This window comes from Phocoena sinus, chromosome 1, assembly GCF_008692025.1.
Source record: "Phocoena sinus isolate mPhoSin1 chromosome 1, mPhoSin1.pri, whole genome shotgun sequence".
NCBI classification, from domain to species: domain Eukaryota; kingdom Metazoa; phylum Chordata; class Mammalia; order Artiodactyla; family Phocoenidae; genus Phocoena; species Phocoena sinus.
In genome coordinates, this window is record NC_045763.1 from 138,168,133 (window position 1) to 138,180,178 (window position 12,046).

General features: G+C 39.6%; 1 pseudogene; it reads right to left on the reverse strand.

Annotated features, from left to right (window-relative positions):
* Nucleotides 1–317: 317 nt before the first annotated feature.
* On the reverse strand, nt 318–10,568 carry LOC116739173 (annotated as a pseudogene).
* Between the last annotated feature and the right edge of the window lie 1,478 nt (nt 10,569–12,046).

The window sequence follows — 12,046 nt, forward strand, 5'->3', positions numbered from 1 at the left end:
AATAAGCAAGTTTTCATCTGTGTGGCTCAGTTTATAGGTCAACAGTCTAATTTTCCTTTGGCCCCTCTGTCTACTTTCAAAGATTTTCATAATCTGGTTTCCCACTCATATTCCACCTAACCAAATTTCTTGCCACTTCTCTCTTATATTTTATGTTCCAGCCACTCTTGGAGCTGTCTTAAGGGTGGCTAGTCCCCTCAGGGGAGCCAATCTGTAAGGCTTTCTAACACATCACTAGAAATCTAGCAAGGTGTAGAGGATAGAATTGTCAGAACAACTCAAGGAGCAGACATTTTGTGAGGTCCTGTGATAAACTGCTAAGGAGAGGGAGTGATACCCCCCAGGGACCTGTGTAACAGTAGAAGATTTCTAAATTTCTGCACAATTTTGTTGAACTGAGTCAGAAGCCAAGGAATAGACTTGCTTGGGACAATTGAGATGAGGAATTGCATGTTGCCATCAAAGAGCCCTCCTAATTTCCTTTGAAAAAATTTAAAGGAAACTGGTTAAAAGTGAGCTGAAACCTAAATGTCCATTGACAGATGAATGGATAAAGAAGATACGGTACATATTGTACAATGGAATATTACTCAGCCATTAAAAAGAATGAAATAATGCCATTTGCAGCAACATGGATGGACCTGGAGGTTATCAGGCTAAGTGAAGTAAGTCAGAAAGAGAAAGACAAATATCATATGATATCACTTATATGCAGAATCTAAAAAAAATGATACAAATGAGCTTATTTACAAAACAGAAACAGACTCACAAACTTAGAGAATGAACTTATGGTTACCAGTGGGGAAGGGTTGGGGGGGATAAATTGGGAGCTTGGGATTGACATGTACACACTGTTATATTTAAAATAGATAACCAAAAAGGACCTACCATAAAAAATAGAAATAAAAATAAAATAAAAGTGAGCTAAGAGGGTCTGGTTATGGGTTACTGAACTACCTGTAGTTCTCTGGATTTCCCATGCCATCTCATGCCTCTGTGCTTTAAACAGATTTGCCTGGAACCACTCCGTTGATAGTCTATACCAAGTTAATCTCAAAATTCAACAAAACCTATTGCCTCCTCCAGAAAATCATCCCTGACTCCATACTGTACTCTGTATTAGATGCCCAACCTTTGTCTTCCATAGCTGTCTATGCACATCTCTTACCACAGCACTGTGTTATAATAAGCTATTGCTGCATCTGACCCCTTCACCAGGCTGCAAGTTTCCTTATAGGTATGTATTGTGTCTCATTTTTCTATATACACCCAGCATCTCTCCTAGCTCCTGTCTATTTCTGGTATTGGTGCCCTTTTATAAGACTAGGAAATAGAGAGATCACTAAGAATGCCTGAGGAGTTGGATTCATAGAAAAACACTTGGGTTAGATTTTGGTCAATAGGTAAGTAGGATTTGAAAGCTCAGGGGATGCCCTTCCTGCAAGTAGAGTGATCCAGAGCATGAGTATGTGAAACAAACAGTAAAGGACACAAGCTCAACTGTGAGAAGCAAACGTTTTTTCCATATATCTAATGAAGATCTAACAAAGTCCATTTCCTTTTTCTCAGTCCTTCCCAGAAGGTCAGAGAAATAAAAATATGGTATAAATGTGCAATTGGAATTGTAAGCAGACAGAACCTTGTTTGCCATTCCAGCTATGAAATCAAGTCTTCTCAGGAGCTGTATGAATTCAGAGGACAAGATCCTTCTTAAGACATCCCCTTCCCCTGATTCCCCATGAAAGTCCCTAAACAGAGAGGTCTTGTTCATGTGGTATCACAGCTCAGAGTTGAAATAGCTAGAGGTTGACCAGAATAGCGGGTCCTTGACCTCTCACCCTTTCCCACCCATAGGCCTCAGCTTACTAGGTGGTCTGTCTGTTCCTCAAGCCCTGGATGATTTTGCAGACAATGTAGGATTTACTTTGTTTTATTTTTATTTTTACTTTTTATGCTATACACAATACCATCAATTTTATTCCAGATTGCATTATCTTAATGATAATAAAAAGCTTTTGTATGCACATACTGCCGATACATTTTAAAAGGCCCAAATTTTAACAAACAGAATAGACAAATCCATCAAATAGACAATCCATCTAGACAAACAGACAAATCCAGTCGAGAGATCAAAAATTACTTTGGCCAAAAAAAATATTAAAAAAAAATCTGGCTCAACATTCTGCTTGCAGGTTTCTACATATACTGTATACGCAGTGAGTGTGTGTGTGCATGTGTGTCACTTTTTTTTAAGGGAATGGAGTAATGTCTAGCCCACTTTTCCACGGTTATGTAGGAACTACAATGTTCTTTGCTAGCAAAACAATAAGTGCAAGGTCTGCATTTCCACCAACTCGATGCAAAGCCCCAAGAGTTTCCTGCAAAGTAAAGCCAGCACGGAGAATCTGGTCAATGTCTGCAGCAGGAAAAATTAATTGTGTAAGAAAAGAGGGACTTGATGATGGATGGCTGGTAGGTGGCTCAAATTCTAGAAGTGGCCCTGCAGCTGCAGAACATTTTCTCTGGTCTCAGGCCTGTCTGTCACTGGATTCTGTGTGCCCTGACCTGAATCTTTAACCAACGTGATACTGGATGACAAGGACTCAGTTTGCTCAGAAGTCTGATTGAGTGCATCCTCCTCACTTGCTAAAAGTCTAGGTGAAATTTCTACACCTAAGGTGCAGTGTAGTTAATTAGACATTTTAGCTGAGGCTAGAGTGACAGAACTGCTCTCATTTATTGATTCCCTAGATTTGGGGACACCTTCCTTATCAGTTAACAGGCTATCACACGGACCCCTGAAGTTAATATTTTCTACATCTTCTACTCCAGCATCAGTTGAAGTGTCTGTTAACTCTTCTGTCTTCACTGATACAGATATGGCCTGATGAAAGGAGACTTGTGAACACTGTTCACTCTGGGTAGCTGTAAGATGCTCATTTGGGGACCATCTTTCAGAAAGGTCCTTAATACCTGTTTGGCCCTTAGTTACTATCTCTGATTGACAGATAACTTCTTCAGATGTGTTTTCTCAAGCTGGTTTACTATTAATGACCAAAAGTTCATGAAGTTCCTTCAAGGCTGCTGTTATAGATGAGCAAGATTCCTCTGTTGACTCTGCAGAGGGCTGACAACTGCCACGGAGACTTAAAGATGAGGGCAATTCCCATATTCTTTATTTGTTCCAGACATTTCAACATTACTTTCTAGAAGCTGTAAATCCTGAGTGGAAATGGAATTACTCAATATTTCAGAGGAAAGGTTACATTCTGATGTTTCTACTTCCACCAAGGGATTATCTAAGGTGAGATCAGATGCACCGATGTTCTCGACATTGGTATTTTGACTGCCTGCTTAAATAAGCACAGCAACTAGGGACTGTTCTACTGTACCTACTTCCACAAGTGTTTCTGAATTTGAGCAGCCAAAGCATCTTGAAGGTAGAATATTTTTCTCTGTACCTGGAAGGTCCCCATTCTGCTGTAAACTGTCTCCTTTCATTGTAGCTTCCAAATCAACTCTTCTTTGTTGTTTTTCTCCAAGAAGTTCAAGGTCCCCTCTGTTATAAAGATGTTCTTGGTTATGTGGAGCATTTTGTTGTTTAACCTCATGCTGTTCATTCCTCGATTCTTCATGCTGCTGAAGGCCATTTACCTGAATCAGGTACTGATATTCTGGAGGTCAACCATTTTCACTGATAAGCCTCTGTGGTTCTTGCATCCTAGTAAGCTGTGACAAATAATCTAGCTTCCTGTCTTGTGTGGAGATGAGATTTGAGGCCCTGGGTGCTTCTTTCAGCAGATTTCTCTAGATTTCTGCAACAATGACTTCTTCAAGTGTATTCTGCAAAGGCGTAGCTGGACTCTGGTTTGCTGAGCATTGTCTGTTGAGGAAGCACAATCAGAAAGATCCTGTAGAGGAAGATGTTCTTTCTTTTCAGAGCTTATCTGGAATTCAGCTGAAGCCTCCAAAGCCTTCACAGCTTTAGGTTCAATGCTGTCTGGGTCACTGGGCTTGATGGCGTAGACTGAAGCAGAGACAGAGTGAGCGAGACTTGTAGGATTACCAATCTCAGGACTCTGTCCTGAAGGATGGGCTTTATGGTTAAATCCACCTTTTCTCTCTTCTGGGGCCCACTCCAGCTGCAGTACACACACACGACATGCATCATGACTTCTGACGCTCTGCATCCTCTACAGATTTCTGAAGGGCTTCTGCTAATTCTTGGTCTGCAACCTCCTTTGGACGTATTTCCTCTTGCCTGGCCACGTATACCAACTGGGCACACTCTGGTAACTCCCTCTCCAGAAGGAAGGTGGTCTGTGAGCCTGTGGTGCTGATCACGAGTACATTTTTCTTGAGGTCAGTGGAACACTGATGCCATTTCAGCATGTCCAGTGCCAGAACCATGTCCATGGGCTCTTCCTCAAGTACAGAGAAGGAACACGCCAAGAAATCGCCTTCAATTTTTACCTGAATTAGATGTACCCTTCCAGTAATCTTCTGGGTGTCCACCAATGGTCCATCAGCCTCATTATTTTGGGCTGGCCAAAAGGTTCGTTTGGTTTTTTCTGTAAGATGGCTCTAGTAGTACTTAGTTGTCTTTAACGTCATTCTAAACAATTTTGTTAGATTGTATGTGACAGCTGTCACAGCAGCACGCATTTTAAAAAAGACTTATCAAAATTGATGAATTTTTGTGTACCCAGTTCAATACTGAAGATTAATTTTTGGCATATTATGCTTGATTACTTCAAGAAAGGCAAAAACGCAACTGAAACGCAAAAAAAAAAATGATTTGTGCAGTGTATGGAGAAGGTGCTGTGACTGAAGAATATGTCAAAAGAGGTTTGTGAAGTTTTGTGCTGGAAATTTCTCGCTGGAGTATGCTCCACAGTTGGGTAGACCAGTTGAAGTTGATAGCGATCAAATCAAGACATTAATTGAGAACAGTCAACACTATACCACGCAGGAGATAGCCGACATACTCAAAATATCCAAATCAAGCGTTGAAAATCATTACACCAACTTGGTTATGTTAATCACTTTGATGTCTGGGTTCCACATAAGTTAAGTGAAAAAAATCTTCTTGACTGTATTTCCGCATGCAATTCTCTATTGAAACGTAATGAAAATGTTCTGTTTTTAAAACAAATTGTGACGGGTGATGAAAAGTGGATACTGTACAATAACGTGGAACAGAAGAAATCGTGGAGCAAGTGAAATGAACCACCACCAACCACATCAAAGGCCGGTCGTCTTCCAAAGAAGGTGATGTTGTGCATATGGTGGGACTGGGAGGGAGTCCTCTATTATGAGCTCCTTCTGGAAAACCAAACAATTAATTCCAAAAAGTACTGCTCTCAATTAGACCAACTGAAAGCAGCACTCGACAAAAAGCATCCAGAACTAGTCAACAGAAAATGCATAATCTTCCATGAGGATAACGCAAGACCACATGTTTCTTTGATGACCAGACAAAAACTGTTACAGCTTGGCTGGGAAATTCCGATTCATCTACCGTATTCACCAGACATTGCACCTTCAGATTTCCATTTATTTAGGTCTTTACAAAATTCTCTTAATGGAAAAAAATTCAATTCCCTGGAAGACTGTAAAAGGCACCGGGAACAATTCTTTGCTCAAAAAGATAAAAAGTTTTGGGAAGATGGAATTATGAAGTTGCCTGAAAAATGGCAAAAGGTAGTGGAACAAAAGGGTGAATACATTGTTCAATAAAGTCCTTGGTGAAAATGTGTCTTTTAGTTTTACTTAAAAACCGAAGGCATTTTTTTGTCCAACCCAATATTACACCTTTCTGCATAAGCTTGGCTCATACTGGTCATCTGGGCACCTGAATCAACAAAGGCTTTCAAAGGATGTCCATTCACTTTGCAGTTAATATAAAGCACCACTACTCAGCAAAAACTTTCCAGACCCTCTTCCATAGCTATTGTCATGTTTTCCTCAATGTTCTGTTGCCTTATATCTTCTTCTATCTTTGCCTGAGCTCCAAGATCAAAAGGATCTGCAGAAAAGAGATGAATCCTTTCTTGCTCTCTCCAGGCTCGGTCCTGTTGCTGCTCCACCAGGATCCTAGAAGATTTCTCAAGATCTCCTCTGAGCAGAGCATCTGCCAGGGTGGACTGCATTCCTCCAGCAAGGACAGCTCGTGGGGGAGTTGGCCAGCAAAAGGTATCAGAACAAGGCTGGACTGTCCAAGCCCTGATGAAGCTATTTTTCCAGGAGATGAGTGGGACTGCTGGGTTCCTGGTGGCTGGCACTTCCCAGAGTTGGTTTTTTTGTTTGTTTGTCTTTTGTTTCTTTTTTTCTTATGAACGTTGATTTTTATTAGGAGGTGGGTTTTTTATACACATGAGTAAAATAGGCTATAAAAAGAAGCTTTGGCTATTTGGGGTCTTTTGTGTTTCCATACAAATAAACCCACGCACATATGGTCACCTTATCTTTGATAAAGGAGGCAGGAATGTACAGTGGAGAAAGGACAGCCTCTTCAATAAGTGGTGCTGGGAAAACTGGACAGGTACATGTAAAAGTATGAGATTAGATCACTCCCTAACACCATACACAAAAATAAGCTCAAAATGGATTAAAGACCTAAATGTAAGGCCAGAAACTATCAAACTCTTAGAGGAAAACATAGACAGAACGCTCTATGACATAAATCACAGCAAGATCCTTTTTGACCCACCTCCTAGAGAAATGGAAATAAAACCAAAAATAAACAAATGGGACCTAATGAAACTTCAAAGCTTTTACACAGCAAAGGAAACCATAAACAAGACCAAAAGACAACCCTCAGAATGGGAGAAAATATTTGCAAATGAAGCAACTGACAAAGGATTAATCTCCAAAATTTATAAGCAGCTCATACAGCTCAATAACAAAAAAACAAACAACCCAATCCAAAAATGGGCAGAAGACCTAAATAGACATTTCTCCAAAGAAGATATACAGACTGCCAACAAACACATGAAAGAATGCTCAACATCATTAATCATTAGAGAAATGCAAATCAAAACTACAATGAGATATCATCTCACACCAGTCAGATGGCCATCATCAAAAAATCTGGAAACCATAAATGCTGGAGAGGGTGTGGAGAAAAGGGAACACTCTTGCACTGCTGGTGGGGATGTGAATTGGTAAAGCCACTATGGAGAACAGTATGGAGGTTCCTTAAAAAACTACAAATAGGACTACCATATGACCCAGCAATCCCACTACTGGGCATATGCCCTGAGAAAACCATAATTCAAAAAGAGTCATGTACCAAATTGTTCATTGTAGCTCTATTTACAATAGCCCGGAGATGGAAACAACCTAAGTGTCTGTCATCAGATGAATGGATAAAGATGTGGTACATATATACAATGGAATATTACTCAGCCATAAAAAGAAACGAAATTGAGCTATTTGTAATGAGGTGGATAGACCTAGAGTCTGTCATACAAAGTGAAGTAAGTCAGAAAGAGAAAGACAAATACCGTATGCTAACACATATATACGGAATTTAAGAAAAAAAAATGCCATGAAGAACCTAGGCGTAAGACAGGAATAAAGACACAGACCTACTAGAGAATGGACTTGAGGATATGGGAAGGGGGAAGGGTAAGCTGTGACAAAGCGAGAGAGGCATGGACATATATACACTACCAAACGTAAGGTACATAGCTAGTGGGAAGCAGCCACATAGCACAGGGAGATCAGCTCGGTGCTTTGTAACTGCCTGGAGGGGTGGGATAGGGAGGGTGGGAGGGAGAGAGACGCAAGAGGGAAGAGATATGGGAACATATGTATATGTATAACTGATTCACTTTGTTATAAAGCAGAAACTAACACCATTGTAAAGCAATTATACTCCAAATAAGATGGTAAAAAAAAAGTATTGATTAATACTTCCTTTTCTACTTGTGACATTGTTATTCTGAAACAGAAAGAGAAACTAGAGTTTTCTGTTTCTGGAGACTGTAGAAGAGAGGGGAAGAAAAGGAGGGACACACCCCTACTTACGAGAAAGAGTGAAACGATAAATTTGACATTGCCATGAGACACTTTTCTGGAAAAACAACTTTTAGACCATGTTCTAAGACAGGAAGCATTATATCCATACTTTTAAACTGCTTCACCTGCCTCTTCAGTGCCGAGCAGATGAAGATGTGTTTAGAGAGCTGACCCTAAGCTCTACACAAATCTTAATAATCAAAAATGGATTAAATGGATCATAGGCCTAGATGTAAAAGCTAATACTATAAGACTTCTAGAAGAAAACATAGGTGAAAATTTTTGTGACCTTAGGTAAGGCCAAAACTTCTTAGATTTAACACACAAAAAATAAACCATAAAAGGGGAATTCTCTGGTGGTCCAGTGGTTAGGGATCCACACTCTCACTTCTGAGGGCGAGGGCCTAGGGTTCGATCCCTGGTCAGGGAACTAAGACCCCACAAGCTGCGTGGCCAAAAAAATAAATAAATAAAACTTTAAAAAATATATTTTAAAAAAAGTCAACTGTTTAAAATAAAAAATAAATCATAAAAGGAAAACTTGATGAATTGGATTTCATCAAAATTAAACATTTTAATTTCATAAAAATCATTTGCTCTTTGACAAAAATGTCAATTGCATTGATTAATTCATTTAAAATAGTTATTAAATGTCTATTATGTGCCAACACCCTTCTAGGTGTTGAATTATGGCAATGAATTGGATTCCCTCTATTATACTGGACTGTCACAGGAAAATGAACATTTTAAAAATGTTTTCAACAAAGGAAAAACACAAAGCAGAGAAAGTTTATTAACACAAACATCCTTGCCATATGTTTTAAGTTTTTTGCTTAAGTACATGGACAGGATGCAGTACCAGGAAATAATGGGAAAATACTGAGAAATAAGTATGTGTATTATCATTTGGTATTTGTTGAATCTTGTATCATTTGAGCCAGAATCCTGGGGATGTGGATGCAGGATAAAGAACATTAGAGCTTTGGAGAATGGTCTGAGGCCACATTTCACTCCATATTATTTATTGTACTGTGGGAGTTGAACGTCAAGCAACCACAGATTAGATGATTAGTTCCTTCCATGAGCTGTGGGATCGCAGACTGTGATGAAAATGCCTATCTTGTAGAGTTGTAAGGATTAATGAGGTAATAAGTGTGCAGTGCATAGCTATACCTCAATAAATGGAAACTCACTGGATGATGATGATGATGGTAATAAAATCCACTCAGGTTCCAAAAGCTGACCAGGACTGAGAAGATCACCTGTTATTTTTGAGAAATGTGCCTCTTCCACTAGGGTCTATGGGAGGAATGGGGCACTTCCTTTCCTCTCCCCATCCTGTGCCCATGACAGGTATCACTAACCAACCCACCACAGCACTGTTCAGTTAGCCTGGATCAGACTTCAAAGTCCTCTCCAGGCAGACAAATCTGATCTGTTTACAGTTAGCACTGGAGATAAATGTATCTACCGTTCCTGATTTAGGGTTTAGTAGACAACTGAAGAAAGACTATAAATTTATTTTTCCTACAAAGTTAAAGGCCCAAGTTAGGCCTAAGGAGGGATGACTAGAGGTTCTAGAAGGTGTTTGGTCACAATGTAGTACAAGTTTATTTCCTAAATAATCAGTCACTGGTTGATTTGTTTTTTAATTTAGTTAAACTATGTTTTTCTGTTTGTTCTAAATGTGGAAGTAAACGATTAATCATTTACCCATCTCTTGGGATTTCTTGAAAGTAGGTCTTTGACTTTTCAGAGCCTAGAGCCACATACCCGCTGTCCCACCTTATAATTAGAAAGGTTGATCCTTAGGTTAGGAGGCCCTTGGGCTCTATCTGACAGGAAATAACTCCATGAGGCAGAAAGAAAACCTGTCAGGTCGATGTTCTGGTGATCTGACTCAGCTAAGGCAACGATGCTCAAAAGAGCAGAACCTCCCTTACAGCATGGTTCTCAGCCTTGGCTACTGCACAGGATCAACTGAGCAGTTTTTAAAAACCCTTATGACCAGGCATTGGCCCTGACCAACTATATCAGAGGCTCTGCAGATGCTGCCCTAGTGTCAGTATCTGAGTTAAAGCCAGGGTTGAGGACTATTTTCCTAAGGTGTTTGGAAATTTACGAGGAGTCTCTCTGGTGGCCCAATAATTGGGGCAGAGATATTACTGGCATTTCTCTTGGCAGAGATATGGGTTAGATGTCATAATGTCATAATATCTTATAATGCCTAGAACAATTCCCTCCCAATAAAAACATTGTCCCACCCTTTGAATGTCCTACCAGATACTGACACAGTTGAAAAATTTATATGATCTGGAACTTAACTCCACCTTACATATAAACACAAAGTATTATTTGCATGTTTTTAATTAATACACACTGAATTTTCCCAGAATATAATCAACATATAAATCAAGGTAAAATTGTACTTTATTTATTTAGAAATTTACTAGGAGTTTCTTATCTTGCCAGATAAACATATGACCAATATCAGTACTACTTGTGGTATTTGAATTGTCAGCATTTGTAGCTGTGGTTTCCATGGTGATTCTATACATAGGTGCCAGCATCTGATGATTTCATCATGCTTGAATATTTAGGTATTGCAATGTATACTACTTTATTATAATATACACTCATTTAATGTCTCTTTATGACTAAATATTGATTTTCAAATGTAGTGTGTTAGGTGGGTTATATAATCTGAATTTCATTTCAGGATAGTAAATGTGGTGTTATAAAAGATTTCTTATAAAAAAGGGGCCCTAGGGTTGAGATAGGGTTCAGAACTTCTGATCTAGGGATTCCCTTTGTGATTTATAATAAGGCACTTTCAGTTTGCCTCTCTGTTTATTGAGCATGGAAGTCCCAGCAAGCCCAGGACAGGGGTGTGTGTAACTTTGAGCAAGTTACTTAATGTCTCTAAGCTTCTGTTTCCTCATTCATGAAGATGGCATAATAATAGTACTTACCTCATAGAGCTTTCAGGAGAATTAAATGAGATCAATCAGGGAAAGCAAAGTTTCTGGCATGTAGGAAGCACTGTGTTGACGATGACAATGATGATGATAAATTAAGTAGTACAATTCAGAAAGAGACCAAAGACTCTTTAATCCCTTTCTCAGCCAAGCACACCACTTTGTTTCTTTTCTCAAGATTGAACACTGCCTAGAGCAGATATGCAGAACACTCAGTCTTGCATGGAAGCACCTTGCTTCTTCTCTGCTTCTTCATTCTTGTAGTTGTTTTGAATAGTAGCCATGGCTGGAAACTCAGGATCTTTATTTTTAACGCCTAAGGAACAGTTAGAGGTTTTATCATGGTGTCAGTGTTCTGGGATCTCTGAGACTTTGCACCTGGAGATATGCTACTTTGACTGTACGCTTTTAGGGTCTTTCAGAGTGGAGCCAGGCAGCACCTTTTTGTTTGTTTTTTCCACTGTCTTTTCATCTTACTATTACCCTTTTATCTCATCCTTGCCTCCATGTAAACTTGTGAGAGCTATGCCTCGTCTTTGGGAAAGTCTAAACTAGATGTTCTGTGCTCTTATGAACAGAAGGACTAAAACACTTCTTTCAGGGCTCATCCATAAATCTTAAAAGCCAGAACCATAGCATTCCCTTCCCATTACCACCGAACCCTGACTTTACTCACCTGGAGTACTATATTTCCTAGTGAAGAGACTCTATTTCCCTCATTCAGGAAGGACACTGTCTTCTGTTGCTGTCAGAGTCCATCCAGTCTATGCCATATAAACTGTCAAGTTTTGTAACCATAACAAACCAGGGTCTCTGTCCAGGAGCAATCCTCTATGTAATCCGGTTTTTCACTGTGCGGAACTTAAGTATCACAGTACGAAGTGGTGGGGAGGGGTCCATAGCCAGCTGTGGATTTCCAGCTGAGGAAGCACTGAAAAGGTAACATATTCACCCCATATTTTGAGCAGGATGATACACAAACCCTTCCAGATAGAGGAAAATCCATCTAAAATGTTAAGGACCCTCCAAAATGAAGGTTCCAC